A 20,228-nucleotide genomic window follows, 5' to 3' on the forward strand; every position below is an offset into this window, starting at 1 on the left:
TTGTGCATAGCTCGTAAATTGTGAGATGTGCGCAGACGCGAAAGTATTGATTTTTTCCGAGGAACAATAATGTCATTGACCTTGATATAATCTAGAGAATAACATGAACTAATTTGGATATAACTTGGAAATTGATTTAGAATTTAAAAAACGAGGTGACAAATTAAATTTATTTGAATATTATTTACAATTAACGCTAATTATTATAGTAACAGAACATAACCTTCTGCGACAGTATTGAATTTCCAGCCTCCGTGACGTTTCCCTCCTTGTCTTTCGATTGCATGAAGAATAATCGAAAACCTGAACTTTAATGAATAGGTGTACTTTAATGACTTGCATTAAAGGACTGCTACCAGGTGTATAATTACTACATTTCGGCATGGTCGAGCATAAAGATTTATAAAGTAGTTGTTCCTTTGTTTTCATTTTCAAGTATGAAAACGATTTTATGGGGTCTGTAAATTATTTTCGCTTCAATAGAGTTTTGGGGCTATGAATTCAGTGTGAAATAGGTTTGTCAGTGATCCATTTCATATTGTTCGTGTTTTTAAGAGTGCCAGTTTGATTAACTATAAAATTGACTGTTTATAATGTGCAATCCATGAAAGCAAATTCTGTAACTATATCTCACACCTGTTCCAAATAGTTAAGTCTTACATTCTTGACTAGCCTGAGGAAGTTCACCAATAAAAGAAAGACTTTTATGAACCAACTATTAAGTACTTTAGAGAAAAATACCATCCTATATACTGTTTTCGCTGTAAGAAAAATCCTAATGTAAACATCAGCACGTTGCTGTCATACCCGTGATTGGCTCCCAGTCGAAACACTCACATGATGCAGGAAAATATAGTTCTTATTTGGAAACCACAATCTTTTATTATTTGAAAATAAAACATTGAATTCTAGTTGTTAAATACGATGAAACAATTAACTTTACTCATATGTAAAACGCTATGTAAAAGAAAAGCTACTTTTATATTTTGTTATGTACTATGAACGCGGATGAATACCATCAGTAATACCGAGGTAGTCTGTTCTTGTAACAAGCTGGCGTTACTTGAGCTCGTAGTTGTTCACGTAAGCACGTGGAACTGAAGTATGGCTTTTGCATCCTCATCTGTCCATTGTGAAGACATAAGACCTAAAAATAATTTAATTACAGTAATTATAAAGTAAATGTTTCCTAAGCAAACGAATGCATAGTAGTGAGGTTAGACCTACTTGACGAGTAACGGGAAATGTTTAACATGAAACAGAATGTACAACAGTAGGCGGGAACACGTACTGAGAATCTATGGCGCCAAACAGCGGCCAATGAAGCCTCACTTCAGTCACGTGCTATTGTTTACAGTAGGATTTTTCTTACAGCAAAAAGATTATAGACGTGATTGGTCTTTTTATTGGGGCTCGTGGAGTTATTACAAAATTCTTTAATACATTTAGGAAACAATTTGGTTTACCTAAATCTGTAATAAATGACATTGTCACATTAGTTTTGAAAAAATACATGTCAAATTTTAAATAACCATTTACACTCTTAAGATATATTTTAATTAGGTTTTAGTATACATGTTAATTTCTTTTTCTTTTTGTTCTATTCTGTATGTATATTTGTAAATCATATGTCAGTATACTGAGACTTAAGAATCTACCTCCACTGTTAGGCAGTTTGTAATAATGAATAATAATAATAATAATAATAATAATAATAATAATAATAATAACTGGAACTTGGAAAACTCAGGTGGCTCAAATTTTGTTTCTGCGTCTGTACATTTTTTTACTTCCGTAACAATTACAGTGTAAAACAGGAAAGGAAAGAAAGGAGATTATAAGTTAATATAGAGAATTACAGAATTCTTTGAGTGAGTGTTTTCGTGTGTTTGTGTGCGTGCATGTGTGTGACCTTATATTTATTCTAAAAGTTACCCACCATAACTAAAAATAGTTGCATTTCTGAATTATCACATACTTTTACTCCTCAAAGAAGGCAGTATACTGAGAGATCCAACAAAAAGTAGAGTCAGCTGTCAGCCATCTGGTTTTATCACTGCTAGTCTGTTATAATATACAGCAAACTCTCAATTATTTATGCTAATCACCGGACAAAATGGCACGAATAATTCGAAATGTTCATTTGCCACAATAATAGTTTAGCATAAGAAAATCATAAACATATAAATGTATAGTAAGCTAACTTTCTGTATTTAAAATTATTATTTTTACTTTTTACAGCAGAATAAAAATATTAGGCTGCAGTTTAATTATTGAACTTACCCCACTGGCAATCCCCTGGAAGTGTCACTCCAGCCGCAGAACTTTCACTGTTTGTTTTCTGGATGAAAGTAACCAGTAATTATTATGATCTACAGAAGTACATATGATATTTCCATGCAACAATTCTGCGTTATCATAATGATGAAGGCTGGATACAACAGAGAAAAATTCTCTCCGGTATCGGGTTTTCAGCTATACGTCCTGGCGCTTTATAAGCCACATCGGATTCCAGATTTTTCCTCTGTTCTGTCCATCCTTTGTCATATGATAACACAGAATTCCTGCACGGAAATATCATATGTACTTCGGTACATCACAATAATATGATATGCATAAGTAATCACTTAGTGATTCAAGATGACGCTCATCCTGTCGGATCCCGGTCACTTAGTCACTCTTAATGAGTGCACCTCTGTACATAGTGCGTTGGACATTGTGTCACTGTCACATATTCTGTGACACAGTGCATGAGGGTAGGCCACCAAAGGGAAAACTGAGAGGTAGAACTTAAACTGAGGGATTCAATCCGGCATCGGAGCTGGAATTCAGTGTGGCTTAGTGAATAAAGCATCAGCATGTAAGCTGAAAACCCGGGTTTGGGTCCCGGTGCCGGGGAGAATTTTTCTCCGTTCTATCCATCCTTCAGTCCACACCTGTGGAGTAACGGTTAGCTCGTCTGGCCGTGAAACCAGGTGGCCCGGGTTCGATTCCCGGTCGGGGCGAGTTACCTGGTTGTGGTTTTTTCCAGGCTTTTCCCTCAACCCAATAACAGCAAATGCTGGATAACTTTCGGTGCTGGACCTCGGCATTATCACCTTCATCTCATTCAGATTCTATATAACCTAAGATGTTGATAAAGCATCGTAAAATAACCTACTAAAATAAAAATAAATCCATCCTTCATCATGTAACCAGTAATGTTTCTCTGTTTTTTTTTTTAGATGCATTTAATGTTTTCTTATAACGAAACAAATATTCTGAACAGCAATGACATCTGTGTAATAAAAATTCCATTGTCCCATATAGTCGAGCAAAGTATCAACACAATGATCTATAATAACCGGGAGATCAGTTTAATTTTAAAACAACTGTCACCAACATTCGACAAAAAAAAAAATACAATAATAGTTAACTAAATTGTAATTAGAAAGACAAAATGTTCTTTGTTGTCTTAACGTTAACAAATTAGACACTCAAAATACGATATCATTTATATTCTATTGTTTCTAATTACAGTACTAAATACATTACTGCATTGAAATTACTGTACAGTACTTTGTTAAATTTAGCTTTCATAAATTTTTTCCTCTTCAGTTCGCATATCTAATATGTACTGTACTGTGTTTATACTACAGCTGTGTGTAGATTGTTGCTGTTTATGACGCACTATGCGAGTCGTGTGAGCTCAGTTCACACATATTCGAAATTTCCTGTTGTTTCAATCTTTCGAACACCTTCACCAAAGTAAAAAAGAATCCCTGCACGAATAACCCACAAACCAAATAATCCGTGCACGAATCATCGAGAGTTTGCTGTATTGAATATTCTGTTATAAATTAAATAATGGATAATGAATTATATTAGGAAATAAACAGATGAATAAATAATAAATCAAGCATGACACTAGGCTTACTAACTGTAAGATAACCTGCTTTCTTGAGGTAAATATCTTGAAGAATATTTAGGACTCACTTCCAAGCATATTCGAATGTCGTCTGCTTCTTTATTATGCACAGATCTCATAGAACTCCACTTACAATGTTTATAAACGTACAATCGTCAATGAACTCATGTTTTCATTTAAAATGTTGCTTCAATTTCTTGTAACCTTTCTTTCTCACTGAATATTCCACATTAAAAATTTTCTCTGCTACAGTGAAAACCATTTCATTTTCTTTATTTGCCGCACTTGCTTACAAATATCACAATGAACACTGCATGCGATCATTATATCCGCACTCCACCAAACTGGTCTGTTGACTGCTGGTAGCATTCCCTGTCAAATCTTGCCTCAGCATTCATGATCTTGTGTGCATGCTAAGAACTTCACCATTCATTGGATCTCATGGTAGACATTCATTGTGTATGGATATCTTTTTGTTTCTTACAATGCTGCCACTATTTGCTGTTCAATCCTCCATCAGACTTATTCTTCCTCATCTGTATTGCTTAGGATTTTCTTCTTTAATTCTTCCACAGAAGTTTTCAAACTCATAGATTGTTATGTCTTGATTCTTCTGGTACCCAGTTTAAAAGTCTGTGGGGCCATTTGTTTGACTCTGCTTAGCATACATAGACTAGTCAAATAAGCTATTTTGCCACTTGTAAGCAATACTGGGTGTCTGGTGAAAGATAATATGTATAAAGGTTTCCATGGCAACATTCCTTCCCCTCGCTTTTTGACCAAGATGTTACTGACTATCTTCTTTCACTTACAGTCTAAACAGTCGTTTATTCCCACAAAGAGAGGAGAAGGCATGTTGCCATGGAAACCCTTTGTGCCTTCAAATGTTACATTTCAGTTGTTTTAATCCCACTGTAACTTTTATGAATTGTACAGTAAGTAAATGTAGATAATAACTGTTTGCTGTGATTCACATAACATAGCTTTTGTATACAGAGCATTCATGAAGTCCCTGTACTCAAAGTTTGAAAATTGATTGTGTGAACTACATTATACGGATATGTTCCATTTGTGACACATATACAGGGTGAACCGTAAGTGATGTCATTAATTTCAGGGGGTTATTTTGGGGGATATTTCAAACAAAAAAGTTTAATACAGTTTTGCTCGTTTTTGCTTCCTTTTTGAGATAAAAATTGTTTTATATGAAATATTTCATTGTGTGTTTTGGGAAAGCTGTTTATTTAATTCCCAATGTGCTCAGTCAATTTAAGAGAACAGTGTATTATGATAATAAATTATTGAAAGAATTTTAGTTTTGTCCTTCAAATGTGCAGAAATTTGATCTGACCAAATATAACTTTTCATTCTGCAAGGGGATTTTTAAATGTTACATTTGTTTGGATAAAATTTCTGCACATTTAAAGGACTAAACTAAAAAGTTTTTTTCAATTATCTATTACATAATACACTGCTTTCTTAAATTGACTGAGCATATTGGAAATTCAGTCATTAGCTTTTCCAAAACACACTATAAATGTTTCATATAAAACAATTTTTATCTCTAAAAGGAAGCAAAAACGAGCAAAATTGTATTAAACTTTTTTGTTTGAAATATCTCACAGAATAACCCATTGAAATTAATGACAGTAATTGCTGTTCACTCTGATATGTATTCGGATGCTGATGTAGCTTCACAAAATGTGCTGAAATCTCTTGAAAGCATAAGTTAATATGGCTGCACATGTACTGCAACACACATCTCTTCTTCTGGGAGTATTGCGTCATTTGTTAACTTAATTGCCTACTTCATGTCATCCATCATGTGGAGATTATTTTTTGTATGCCTTCTCCTTATTGTAATCCCATAGAAAGAAATCTTTTGAAATTAAGGGAAGTGGGAGGCGAAGATTTTTTGATATTAGCTGATTCTCAAACAACTTCATGAACACACCCATGTTTTCATTAAAGGTGTGGCAAGTTGCATTATCCTACTGAACCCAATGGTAATGCTCATTGGGTACTAGTAGTGTTACAAACTGTTCAGCGACTTCCCTCTATACAGTACTATCTGCCATAGAGTTATAAAACATGAGGTGTTGCGAATATTAGAGAAAAACTCGTAAAATAGAAGTTTCGAGATTTTTTGTCGAATTCGCAGCGCCTCATATGTTTCATTATCCTTCATGATACAGAATATCAAATATGATTTCTTCAAAATAGAGCACTAACTCATGTAAATCATGAGAATTTCTGTAGCCTAAATAATTTTTGCCCCAAGAGTTTAGGTATTCGTTTAAATGGAACCAGGTCTCATCTGAGAAGATTGTCGTATTGAGCATGGTCACACTGTTGTGAATGACATTATGAAACCATCTGCATTAATCAACACACTCATGTCAGTGACACTAACAGCTTTGCTTTTCAGTACCGTCTTCACTTGATATGTGTGTAACTTCACTCGTTCTTTAGCTATATATAGGGTGTTTCAGAAATACTTTGACAAACCTTGGGGACATGTTTCTCACGCCAAAACAAGAAAAAAAGTTCACATAAACATATGTCCGAAAATCCTTAGTTTTTTAGTTATTAATGAAAGAACATAATGAAACATCTGTTAGATATTGTCAGCTTGGTAGCAAATGTTGCAACTTTAATCAATTCAGAAACTCATAACAAATGTTCAAAATGTTCTCCTCTTGCTTTCCACATACGCATGCACTCGTCGGATCATGGACTGTCGTATCCTTTCAAATATTCCCATACGGTATCGACTTGTATCGATAACATCATTCGATTATCTAACAAAATGAATATTATTATCGGTTACAAACTTAAGTTGTTGGATTGTACCTCGAAATGCGTAGAATGTAAACTTTCGTTGTTATGAGTTTCTGAATTGATTAAAGTTGCAACACTTGTATCAAGCTGCCAGTATCTAACAGAAGTTTCATTGATAACTAAGGATTTTCGGACATATGTTTATACAGTGAAACCTGTTCAAATCAGAACCTGAATAATCTGGAATCCTGTCTATTTTGGAACAATTTATTGGTCCCGACGAAATTTGTATGTATTATGTGTAATTTTTCCTGAATAAAACAGAAACTGTCCAATGCGGAAACGGAAACAATATTTTGGATACACTCTATTTTGTAACTATATTTTGAAACAGCGAGTAATTTAAAGGAATATACGAAATATGTAGGTCACTAAGATAAAAAACAAGTTGTCTTTGCAAAATTTTAGAGGGTACGGGGGTGTGTTGGCCTGTCGGTCATAAATTTTATTACCCTTTTGACTAGGCAGACGAGTCCCTTCAAAGATTTTCAATGCTTCACACCCGTATGCTGTCGTATATAGCTAAACAGAGCGCAAGTGTAGTGATTTCCAGGTAAAAAAAAAAGTTGCATGAAATGTGGCATTAACATTAAGTGATGAAGTAAAAGTTATCGAGATAAAGGAAAATTAGAAACAAAGTCTATGTGAATTAATATTGAAGTTCAGCTGTGGAAAACTCAGGTGTGACACTTTAAAAATTAAAGATCATAATGAGTGAGTGGCTTGTGGCCGATATTGGTGACACAAAGGGAACCAGAAAGCAACTGTTTATGTGGAAATAAATTAACTGTTGTGAGAGTTCTTCATGAGCTTTCAAAGAACAAGCCAATTTCTGGATCTGTTCTGCAAAGCAAGCTATTGAACTGGGAAAGAAATTAAATAAGCCAGAATTCAAGGCTTCTAATAGATGGCTCCTAGTCCAATTAATTAATAATGTGCAGTGATATGCAGTACAGTATTATAGTATAGTGTTAGATATTAAATAGAATGAGATTAGTAAACTTTAGTAATGTTTAACGACTAATGAGTGAGTTACGATAATATTTATACAGAAAATGAGATTTTAATCAAGATGATTCACCAACATAATAAGCGATAGAAAGCTGATTTAATGTGATTAGTGTTAAATGGAATATTTTGTACTTATTGCAATTTGCGGCATGCCATTTTGTTTTTCATGTATATGAATGACAAAATATTCCATTTTAATGTCACACCTGAATAATACGGAAACCTGTCCACAACGGGAAAAAAAATTAGGACCATGTCACTTTTTTTTTTTTTTTTTTTTTTTTTTGTGAGGAACATGCCCCCCAAGGTTTGTCCAAGTATTTCTGAAACACACTGTATGTACTAATTCAAGTGACATGTTAACTTCCTGAGATAAATGTAAAGATTTCTATGGAGACCTGAACAGTAGTTTTTGGAAACCTTAAAAAAGAAATGAAGTGAATAATTTGTGCCTCACTTCCATAGAGCCTGTGTCATGAAATCGGCATACCAACTGATACAGTGTGTACTTACTTGGCACTGAAATATCAGGATATTTACAGTGCCATTTCTCCACACATTCACATTAAGATTTATAGCCAAAATATTCATCTAGCAGGAAAACCATGTTGATCACATTGAAGATTCATTGTCGTATATCAATTATTTCAGTCAAGCTCAAAGTTCAGTATTGCGTTACGCCACGTATACATTGTTACACACTATTTTACATAGTTTCCATGATGTAATGAGTGAAATATGTTAGTATGAATGCTGCTCTGTATATTGGACTCACTTCTGATATTATTTTCACGTTTATGAAAATTGATGAAAGTATTAAAAAATATTATTGGTTTGTAATGAGATTGTAATATTTCTCACTTCGCAATACATAGTGCTAAGGCTAGTATGAAAATGATTTTACTACTTTAACTTTTTATTCTTTTCGAACAGTACAGTGGAGCTTCGTTTGCATTGTTAATTTCTTCTACAATGCTGCTAACATGATGGAAACCATAATTGAATCATTTAAATTCCTGGTACAGCAACTTTTCGTTCCAAAAATAAACTTAGCCACATATGTAGGGTGACCAGATTCACATCGATAAAAAAGAGGACACAAAGCTTAAAAAAAGAGGACAGAATATATACTTAGATTTAGGCTTAGGCCTATTAATTTAATTTATTGGTCTTACCCAATATTTTGGGTTTGCCCTGCGACACAGAATAGCTCACAATAAAATTTAAAATGAAAAATTATATAAACAGGTTTCAGACAAAATTGATTAAGTCATAAAAAAAAATAGAACCAAATATAATTTAAATTGAATGTACATCATAAAGATGCTGACGAAATATCGCTACAGAAAATTTTATAATGGTGGTGACGATGGCATCTTGAAGATCTCTCGTCAGCTTGTATTTTTCCCTCCACTTTACAGAGGCTTTCAGAATGGTGCCTCTCGCTCCGAAGAAGAGACCGGTAACTGTGATTTTTTCTATGTTGTATTTTGCCAATAGGTACTGAATCATGGGCTCGTAGATTTTGTTTTTTTCTTCGTTCACTTCAGATGGTTGAGTGGCTGAGATTTCAAATCTGATTGTAGGATCAATTATTTCGGCTGTCTGTTTATTTCTATTTATAGCTATGATATAGATCCTACTATTGCTTCCACCATCAGCAATACAGTGAACTTCCTCGTGAATGTCTAGATTTTTGGATCGAAGTGCATCTGTGATCATAGAACATATGATGTTGTGACGTTTTATTCTAAGTACTTCTCCCTGTGGGCAACTCCCAAGCACATGTGGTAAAGTTTCATACTCACTGCAGTGCCTACAGTGGGTTGTGCCTGTAGAGCGACCAGGGAGAGAACGTTAAATTACGTCAATATCTATTTTATCAGAAAATATTTACAGTACAGATTTAGTCTTATATCATATTTAAAAATATGTTAATATTTATTTTATTACAAAACAATTATGAAAAAAACTTAATAATAATGATTTTACAGTTAGCTACATATGAAAGACAAGGAAACTGTAATAAAAGTATTAAAGAGAACAGAAAATATCTATTTAGATTTACATTCGCACCTCGATTTACTTGCAACCTCTGAGCAAAGGGAGTTTTATGATCGTTGGCAAAGAATATATTCTGTCGCTGCTGCCACGTACACGCAAATTACTTGAAAAGGCGTCAAAGCAGATAATTCCAAAATATCAGGCATACAATTTACGAAAAAGAGAACATTTCTTGATTTTTTTTAAATCCGCCCAGACAAAGCGCTAAAGAGGAGGACATGTCCAGACAAGAGAGGACGTCTGGTCACCCAACACGTATGAATACCTTAGTTTTAGGTTAAAATTTGAACGAAAGTGTGTATTACAAGAAATATCCCATTGCACTTTTACAGAAAAACTTAATAAATGCTATAAAATTCAATAAACACTAAATCATGTATTTCAGTAGGATGCCATGTTTGTTAACCAGCTTCCACGTTGAAATTAATGGCTGATACTTCCTTAAATGCCTACATCACAAGGATAGTGGACTACAGAAATCTGTGATTACATATATTAAGAAGGCATTATTTTAATAATGGACACCTCCATTTACACTGATTTTGAGATATGGAGTCCTAAAGTTAAATGTCAGAGATTAAGTTGTCTTTCTGCTCTTGGGTTTATGAATATTGTGCAGGACATGTCTAATAAAGGGGAGACAATGGATGTATACCACTATTCAAATAAAAAATTCAATGTATGATTGATAAATCCAAGGCAATTCTTTGGAGATTGATAAATTCAAGGCAACTGTTTGGAGATGTACCAGAATAGTGCTTTTATGGCATGCCATTTTCCTTCAGATATTTGATAATTTCGATCAAGATCTTAATCATCAGTATCGTCAAAATCTCTTTGGAATCACTCATTTTGGCTTAGCATGGAACAGAGTTGAGTTATACCACTATTAAAATAATTTTCTTGTAGGATTATCTAAGACGCCTGCATTATGGTGCACTCTGTTAGCAGTAGAAGGAAGTTGGAGGTGTACCATTTTCATAATAAATAGAATGGACATTTGTGATACTGAAAGTGTAGTTAACTGTAATTTAACAAAAAGTGGAGTTATACCACTATTAAAATAACCTCTTCATATAAAAACAAAAAGTTAGTAACCAAAACAAAAGATTTACATTATGATAACTGCATGCAATAAAGCTGATGCAGGTTTCTTCACACCTTTAGCCATTTTACGTACCGATAATAAATCAATTGTGATGACTCTAAATCCCTGAAGTTCAGTCTGGTAGTGTTACAGTATTACAAAACACTTGGGCACATAAACTGGATGTTCAAGATTGTGCAAATGTTTGTCGATCAGGAGAAATGTATTAGGTGGACTTTCGATTGTCATAAAATTTCTTCTTCTTCTAGTCTTGACTTCACAACCCTGGGTAGGTTTTGGCCTTCTCAACAATTTTCTTGGTCCACACCTGTGGAGTAACGGTCAGCACGTCTGGCCGCGAAACCAGGTGGCCCGGGTTCGATTCCCGGTTGGGGCTAGTTACCTGGTTGAGGTTTTTTCCGGGGTTTTCCCTCAACCCAATATGAGCAAATGCTGGGTAACTTTCGGTGCTGGACCCTGGACTCATTTCACCGGCATTATCACCTTCATCTCATTCAGACGCTAAATAAAGCGTCGTAAAATAACTTACTAAAAAAAATTAAAACCAATTTTCTTCTTTTCTGCGACTATCTCCATCCCCTATCATCCTCAGGTCATCCTCTGTATTGTCTACTCACCTCTGTTTTGATCTTCCTCTCAACTTTTGCTTCGTAGGTTTCCTATCAAATGATTTTCTGGACATCCACCACTGTTTGTATGCAAGACATGTCTCAGCCAGGCCATTGTCTGGCTCTTTATACACCTAACAATACCATCTCCTCCTATATATTGACCTAGCTCGTGGTTCATTTTCATTCTCCAACCACCTTGGTCTAGGGTTGATCTAAAGATTTTATGCTGTATCTTTCTTTCAAAGATTCTAACTGCTGATCTCTATTTGACATACGCCATTATCCACACCAATATATGATAGTCTTATAATAATCTTGTAAGTCTTCATCTTTGCTTCTCTTTCTAGCAGTTTAAACCTCATAAGTTTGCTATAGCTATAAAGATATGTTTCCTTCCATAATTATTCTGTCTTTAATATCACAACTAACATTATTTATTCTATACAGGGTGTATCTAAATTGGTGTTAAATATTTCGGGGACATGTTCCTAACACCAAAACATTACAAAAAGTTCATATGAACATTGGTCTCAAAATAATTTATTTCAGAGTTACAAGACAAAATTTAATGTTACAAAAATTGCTCGAAGTGGCTTCCTTCTGCTTCATTGTGTCCCCTAAACCTGCGTTACATGCTCTGGCATACTCTGTTGAAAATTCCTGGAGTGTTTCGTATTTCGTGAAATCCAGTTTGGATACGCTCTCAGAATATCAACATTAAGTACAGGAGTCTCATAAACCAGGGACTTTAAATGTCCCCAGACGAAGAAATCCATTGGAATCAAATTAGGCGATCGAGCAGGCCATGCAATGAATCCCCTTCGACCATTACATCTTTGGGGAAATCGATCATTAAAAAAATTACGAATTATCAGACTGAAATGAGCAGGAGCAGCATCGTGTTAAAACACATTCGTTGGATGACGTCCAGAAGCACACCTTCAATTAAATGATGCAAATCATTTCGTTCTGTTCACTCACAGAATACATTTTCTTCTGATTTCTTTGCTCTACAAAATATAAACAAACAAAAAAACCATTAAACAATCAGCGGTCAATGAAGGGACAAATCCTTTAATAACTGCCTAATGAATGGTTTTCAGACCCATGTTCTTATTAACTTTTTTAATTGTTTTGATGTTAAGAACACGTCCCCGAAATATTTGACACCAATTTAGATACACCCTGTATATTTGTGACACCAAATGAGTAAACTGCTTAACATGCTCAAAAATTGTGGGCCCACTTTCAGGTTCTGTGTGCTATTATTAGATCTATTCCTTCCATGTGCTTAGCCTTGGTTTCATTAATATTAAGACCTGTCTGTGATGCTTCACTATCAAGATAATTTGATTCTCTGCAAGGGTTCTTCTGCTTCTGCTTTATTATGGCGATGTCATCTGCATATGCACATATTTGAACCATCTTTGTTCTCATAACTGCTTCCAATGTCAGGTTAAACAGCATGCTGGAAAGTGGTAATAATTTAGTGGTATTAAATAGCAAACAACGGTTGACAGAAATGTTGATAGCTGAAGACAATGATAATTGAAGCTCCACTGTGGTGTATTATGGGAATTATGGGATCTTAGCCATTCTCAGAAGGAAACCATCCCAGGTCATGGTGCTTAAATTTAATGAAAATGCATACCGGTATTTCAGTTCTTTTTCGTTCATTAAAAAACGTGGTGATAATCGTTCATTTTGCGTTTTCTTCGTTTATAAAATATATTGATTTGAAAATCGTTACTATTTATATGGATTCTTATGCGCACTTGAATCCTCATAGTTCCACGACTCCGTATCACAGCTCTCGCATTAGTGCTGTAGTGAATTTTGTTTGTCTTAACTGACATAATACAGTAGTAGTGCAATCCATAGGTATGCAGCTGGAAATCTAGAAACACGACTGTACATATGCTTTCAAGAACCAAAAGAAGAATTTGGATCTAAATTAAAACAACTTGTAGACAAAGATAAGGCATTTAATGTCGTGGTACAGTCTAGTATATAGAGTCGCGAAGCTCAATACGTAGTAAATATGCAAACATTAGATAGTTGCTCACCACTAGGATCGCTAATATCGCCTCATTACAGGCAATGCAAAATAGTACCGTCACAGTCTATTGTTTCTAGCACCCTCAAAACTCAAGCTTCGTGACTGTATATAGTAGACTGTGGTCGTGGTCGATCCAAGTAGTTCCGATAAACTGACAAAAAATCACGCGAGAAGATAGCTAAGAAATGTATTTCTCCTGGACATTAAGAAAGACACACTACTACTGGATTCCTGGAGTGATCAGGTAGATGACACTATATTTACTGATGAAGAAATAAACAATACTTCACGTGGTAAGACAATCAAAACACAAATTATCCCTCCAAAAACTACAAGATTTGTGCAACTCTTGGATGTTTATTTTTTTAGGTAATTCATTCATTCATAGTGTTCTGCCCAAGGGCAGGTCTTTCACTGCAAACTCAGCATTCTCCAGTCTTTCCTATTATCTGCCTTTCTCTTTGTCTCCTCATATGATTCATGTATCTTAATGTCTATCATCTGGTATCTTCTTCTGCCCTGAACTCTTCACCCATTCACCATTCCTTCCAGTGCATCCTTCAGAAGGCAGTTTCTTCACAACTCGTGACCCAACGAATTCCTTTTCCTCTTTCTGATCAGTTTCAGAATCATTCTTTCTTCATCCACTCTTTCCAACACAACTTCGTTTCTTATTCTGTCTGTCCATTTCACACGCTCCATACTTCTCCATAGCAACATTTCAAATGCTTCTAGTCGCTTCTCTTCACTTCGTCGTAATGTCCGTACAATGCTACACTCTATACAAAGCACTTCACTAGTCTCTTCCTTAGTTCTTTCTCCAGAGGTCAGCAGATGATGCTCCTTTTTCTATTAAAAGCTTCCTTTGCCATTGCTATTCTCCTTTTGACTTTTAGGTAATATAAAATTGTAATTCGAAGGCTCGAAGAGTATTTCAGACATAAAATTATCTGTGAAAACATTTCAAATAAATTGCACCATAAGGGCTTCATAATGACATTACATTCTGTTGTGTATCAACGGTTTCATTCATCTGTTCTGAAAGACGTGCATGGCAAAGGTGTGGGTATGTGAGAAAGTTTGGTAACATCCTTGCAACAATGTTGCATGTTGGAAACAATGTGTGTGTTACAGAAGAGTGTGAAAAACCACCTATATAAAATGTTCGTACTGTTCAATGCCCTTTGTTCCGACCACTTCATTTCGAATCCACATTATCACATTCAAGGCAATTCACAAAGTTAATACATATTTTAAATTCAAATTGAATTTGTATTTCAGCAAGAGTACTGTATTAATGTGAGTTAAGAGAAAGAAAATAGACTACAGAATTAATGTGAGAGCTGTGACACGGTGTCGCAGAACTACGAGGATCCAAGTGCGCGCAAGAAGTGGCATAAGTAACATTGATTTTTTCAAGTCAATATATTTCGTAAACAAGGAAAAAGTGAAACGAATGACAATCACCACGTTTCTTAACAAACAAAAATCAACTTAAATATGCATTTTCATTCAATTCAAGCATCATGACCTGGGATGGTTCCCTCATCAGTAATCATGTTCCGTCAATGGTCCTTTCTGGCTTTTACTTTATTGTGGCAAAAAAGAAATACAGGTTCTAAGAGTACGTAAATCTCCAGAGAAGTAAAGGTTTTGCTGACACATGAAGTCTTTATTGTACTCAGTTTTTATGATTGTTACAATTACATAATTTTACGAAATATTTTGTGTGGATATCGTCAAAGTATAATATTTTGGTCCGAAGGAGGTTTGTTGGAGGCATAATTCTGTAAATAATAATTATATATACGTACTTTTCTTGTACTTTCATAATGGCTAGAGTTACATTGATAAATACAAATTTCTTTTAAGCTCTAAATGACTTGTCTGAAGAAGTTTCTGATTGGTGCCATAATTATGTAGGTAATTTCTCTGGTGGAAAATAGGTATGGGGGACATGCTGTCTACTGTTACCTTACCGTGTTATCCTATTAAAAAATAAATAATAGTAGTAATAATAATAATAATAATAATAATAATAATAATAATAAACTCGTTAAGAACGGAACTGATTTTTTATAAATAACCATTTTTTTTAAGCACTCTAGTTTTTATTAAAACCGGTTATACAAGCTGAGGCATTTTCAGCAAAGTACTTTTGAATTGCGATAAAACTTTATGGAGTGAATTAAATATGCATTCAGACAGCCTAATACCTTACGTATACTTCTGGATGTTGTTTATTTACACAGTTTAAGTTATTTTTTTAAATTACATCGTTCAGGTAACTTGTACTTCCAGTGAAATCGCTTCTGGAAACTTTTCATGATATGAATATATAACTTCTGACCAATGTGTTCAATTTCATACTGAATCTTGTTCTTCAGCTCTTGAATATAATCTAGTCTATGGGAGAACACCCACGGTTTTAAATACTCCCATAAGGAGCTATCAAGTAAAGTGAATGCAAAGGCCATGGAATATCACCAGATCAGGTGATGATGCATCCAGGAAAGAACCTCTGTAAGGCTGGTTTTACACTATCAAAGTACTTTGACAAAGAATATAATAAAATATTTTATCAAAGATAACCTAAAATTAAGGAACAAGAACCATCAACTCCATTAATATTAAATAAAAATCTTTTTTGATCACATATATGCAAAATGAAGGACAGTACTATGCTTGTTTAGCTACAGTTAGTTAAAAATATTACAATATTATGCATGCATGCATGCATGCATACATACATACATACATACATACATACATACATACATACATACATACGTACAAGTGAAGGATTTTAGATAAGGACGCAAATAGCCATAGTAGCTGACGCGCCCTTTTTAAACCCAACTAACTACATACATACATACATACATACTGCAAACTCAGCATTCTCCAGTCTTTCCTATTTTCTGCCTTCCTCATAATCCCCGCATATGATTCATATATCTTAATGTCATCTATCAACTGATATCATCTTCTGCCCCAAACTCTTCTCCCGTTCACCATTCCTTCCAGTGCATCCTTCAGTAGACAGTTTCTTCTCAGCCAGTGACTCAACCAATTCTTGTTACTCTTCCTGGTCAGTTTCAGCATCATTCTTTCTTCTCCATATCCACATTTCAAATACTTCTATTCCCTTCTCACTTCGTTGTAATGTCTATGTTTCTCCCCCATACAATGCCACACTCCACACAAAGCACTTCACTAGTCTCTTCCTTACTTCTTTTTCCAGAGGTCCGCAGAAGATGCTCCTTTTTCTATTAAAAGCTTCCTTTGTCATTGCTATCCTCCTTTTGACTTCCTGGCAGCAGCTCATGTTACTGCTTATAGTACATCCCAAGAAGCTGTCCACTTGGTCTACTGTCTCATTTAGTATTCACAAGTTTACCTTTATTTTTCTTCTGACAACCCTGGTCTTCATCTTGTTTGCATTTATCTTCATCCTGTACTTCTCACAGCTGTCATTTAGCTCCAGTAGCATAAAATGCATATTGCTGGAAAAAACAAAAACAGGTGATTGCAAGACGTGACAAGAAACATATCCATCGAAATTTACTAAAAGAGCTATGCAGTACGAGGACCTGAGAAAAGTTACATAAATTATTTGAGAATGTATGTAAATAATTTTCATTTTGTCCAGACTTGTGCAGCCTTCCTGTAAAGCAGTTACAATCTCTGCTATTTCTGTTTTTTGTAGTCCATGTCTTGTGTTATAAAACATTTTGGTTGTAATAACAGTCCAACAATATTTATGTTCCACCATGTTGGTTTCAAGCTAGTCAGTTCTTTTATCGAAGATATAACAAGCTGCACTTACATTTTATAAAAGAGCTTTGACATAAATCTTTGATAGTGTAATAATTCCAGTCTGATGTTGGAATCGTGTTCATATTCAAAATTCAATCAAAAATGCACATGAAATATAATGATGATGATGATGTATGTATGTATGTATGTATTTATTCACACTGCAGTGGGTATTTACCCGGTGGCAGTGGTAACTAATTACACTCAATAATGACAATAATAAACTTATTAATTAAAAATACAATTAATAATAATACTAATAATTAATACTAACAATAATTATTAATAATAATTATAATAACAACAACAACAACAGGGAATATACTAAATTAAATGAAACGATCACTTAAAATAACATTTGAAAATAAATCTAATTTGTATCTTAAAACTAAGATCGAACTAAAACCCACGAGTATGATATGTTCATATCTGCACAAGTACCTTTCAAATTACACTCATTTCGCTGTCAACTCACTCACTGCAATGGAACTACGACACATTTCACTGATTCTATCCTGATTTCAATAACACTTCAAAAACATTTCACTGTTCAAATACTATGCACTGTCACTATAAACTATAAAGCTTCACTGACAGGAACACGTTTCACTTACACAGCACACTTCACTGCCACAACATAATTCTTCACTGATACAACACTTCAATAACATGTCATTTACACCCTTTAAATACAGTGTATAATTACCGTCTATTAGTAAGGTCCTTAAGCCTATTTTTAAATACATTTTTGGTTGTCGGTAAAGCCTTTAGTAAGTCTGCAGGTAAAGCATTCCAGTCCCTGATAGTATGATTGAGAAAAGAAAACTTTCCAGTGTCCGTCCTCTGCCTTCTTTCCCTCAATTTATATGAGTGGTCGTTCCTTGATAATAATAATGATAATAATAATAATAGGTCTTTCAGACACTGAAGCCGATTTAAAGGGGTACTGTATCAACAACTTTATTCATTTCCTCAAAATCTTGTTCCACGTAACGTAACTGAAATGGTATTTCAGTATTCCCCTACACCTCTGTTTTTCGGTGAAATTAAATCTTCCTTACATAGTTATACCTCCAATCAGAAACTTTTAATTCTATAAACTATATCACAAAGAAGATTTTCTTTCTCACTTTTAACAGCCAACAATACTACTAGTAATGATCACCACTGCTTCCAGCACAAAAGAAAGAATCATCACAAAAGACTGCATGAAGTACAGGTAGGCACGGGTCGCTCTTTCTTACAGGATTAGCACTCACTAGTTCTAAACCTCCCTTGTTATGCATGGGCAAAAAGTCCACAGAAGCAGTTAGTCTTACAGATTTCTCTTCATTGGACTCATTTAACAATATTACAATCTCATTACAAATCTCTAACATTTCTGTTAGTATTAAAATCTGTTTTCGTAAATATTGAAGTGTTATTAGAAATGATTACAATAATATAAGTTACTGAATGCTATTTTGTGTAAAAATTACATGTCTCTACATAAATTGTACAGATGAGATTCTGAAGTTTACATTTGATGTGAAATTTACAAAACGAAAGTTTTAATTGAGGTGCAAATAAGTGGTTTTATTTATATTTGTCTTTTGGGTGATATTTCAGTAAAAACTATGTGCAAGATGATGAAACTGAATTGTTGCAAAACGCGTTAAATCTGGGAAAGTATGTGTTATCATGACATAGATTATTTTAGTTCGGAAAACGTATTATTTGTCTTTCTTGTGTTAAATTTTATATTACCTCGTTAACATGTTTCGGCCTGCTATCGGCCATCTTCAGAAGTGGTTGTTGCTTGTTTTGGTGCCTTTTGTTTGTGTTTCCTGAGAAGTTGTGTTTGTGTAGTGTAATGTGGAGTCAAAGAGTGTGTGTGTGTGTGTGTTCTGAAATTGAGTTGTGTGTTGAGAATTTCATTTGGATGTGTTTTTGTGTATCTGTATATTTCATGTTGTTCTAGTGTGTTTAGTTTCTGGCACCCAAGCGTATACAAACTCAAATGCAACACCTGCAACAACTACTACATAGGACAGACAGGCAGATCAATTCAAACACGTTACAAAGAACACATCACAGCCATAACAAAAATTACAAAACACTTTCACATATGCAGAACACATCGCAAATGCTAACAACACCTACAGAGACATCAACACAGACATGGAAATTCTGTACATCCAACCAAAAAGCCAGAAACTAAACACACTAGAATAATATGAAATATACAGACACACGAAAACACATCCAAATGAAATCCTCAATACACAACTCAATTTCAGAACACACACACTCTTTGACTCCGACTCCACATTACACTACACAAACACACCCCCACAGGAAACACAAAAGGAACCAAAACCAGCAACAACCAGTTCTGAAGATGGCTGATAGCAGGCTGAAACATGTTAACCAGGTACAGTAAAATTTAACACAAGAAAGACAATTGATACGTTTTCCGAAGTAATATAGTGTTAAAAGTTTGTAATCAAGATGTATAGTGAAGACAAGATTATTTTAATTGCGTAAGTCCACTATTGTGGCCATGTTGATAACTCATGTGCTTTCCAACCATATGTTCGAGGTTTGATTCCTGTCATGGACAATGAAAAAAATTATTTTCTGTTCCCGGGACTAGGTGTTTGTCCATTGTCTAGTGATTGTCCTGTGGTGTCCCTGCATCATGCTGGTCCCATGAACAGGGAGGCCTGTGTTTGAAATCTCCACCCATACCCATAGTGATGTAGAAGTTCGAGGGTTAAGCAGAGGAAAAAAAGTTCACAAAAGGAGTTAGTTTTTCAACTTTCTCTT

General features: G+C 34.6%; 1 protein-coding gene across 3 annotated transcripts in view; it reads left to right on the forward strand.

Moving 5' to 3' along the window:
- The window catches only part of Ars2 (arsenic resistance protein 2), a 121,096-nt gene that overhangs the window by 92,824 nt on the left and 8,044 nt on the right, over positions 1 to 20,228 (forward strand). The window contains exon 21 of one of the 3 annotated variants that reach the window (XR_011336655.1): positions 18,560 to 18,639. The exons of the other annotated variants lie outside the window; for them this stretch is intronic. The gene's annotated coding sequence lies outside the window, so the exon portion shown is untranslated. The remainder of the gene's footprint in view (positions 1 to 18,559; positions 18,640 to 20,228) is intronic. 3 annotated transcript variants of the gene reach the window in all.

This window comes from Periplaneta americana, chromosome 2 (genome assembly GCF_040183065.1).
Source record: "Periplaneta americana isolate PAMFEO1 chromosome 2, P.americana_PAMFEO1_priV1, whole genome shotgun sequence".
In the NCBI taxonomy this organism is placed as follows: Eukaryota; Metazoa; Arthropoda; class Insecta; order Blattodea; family Blattidae; genus Periplaneta; species Periplaneta americana.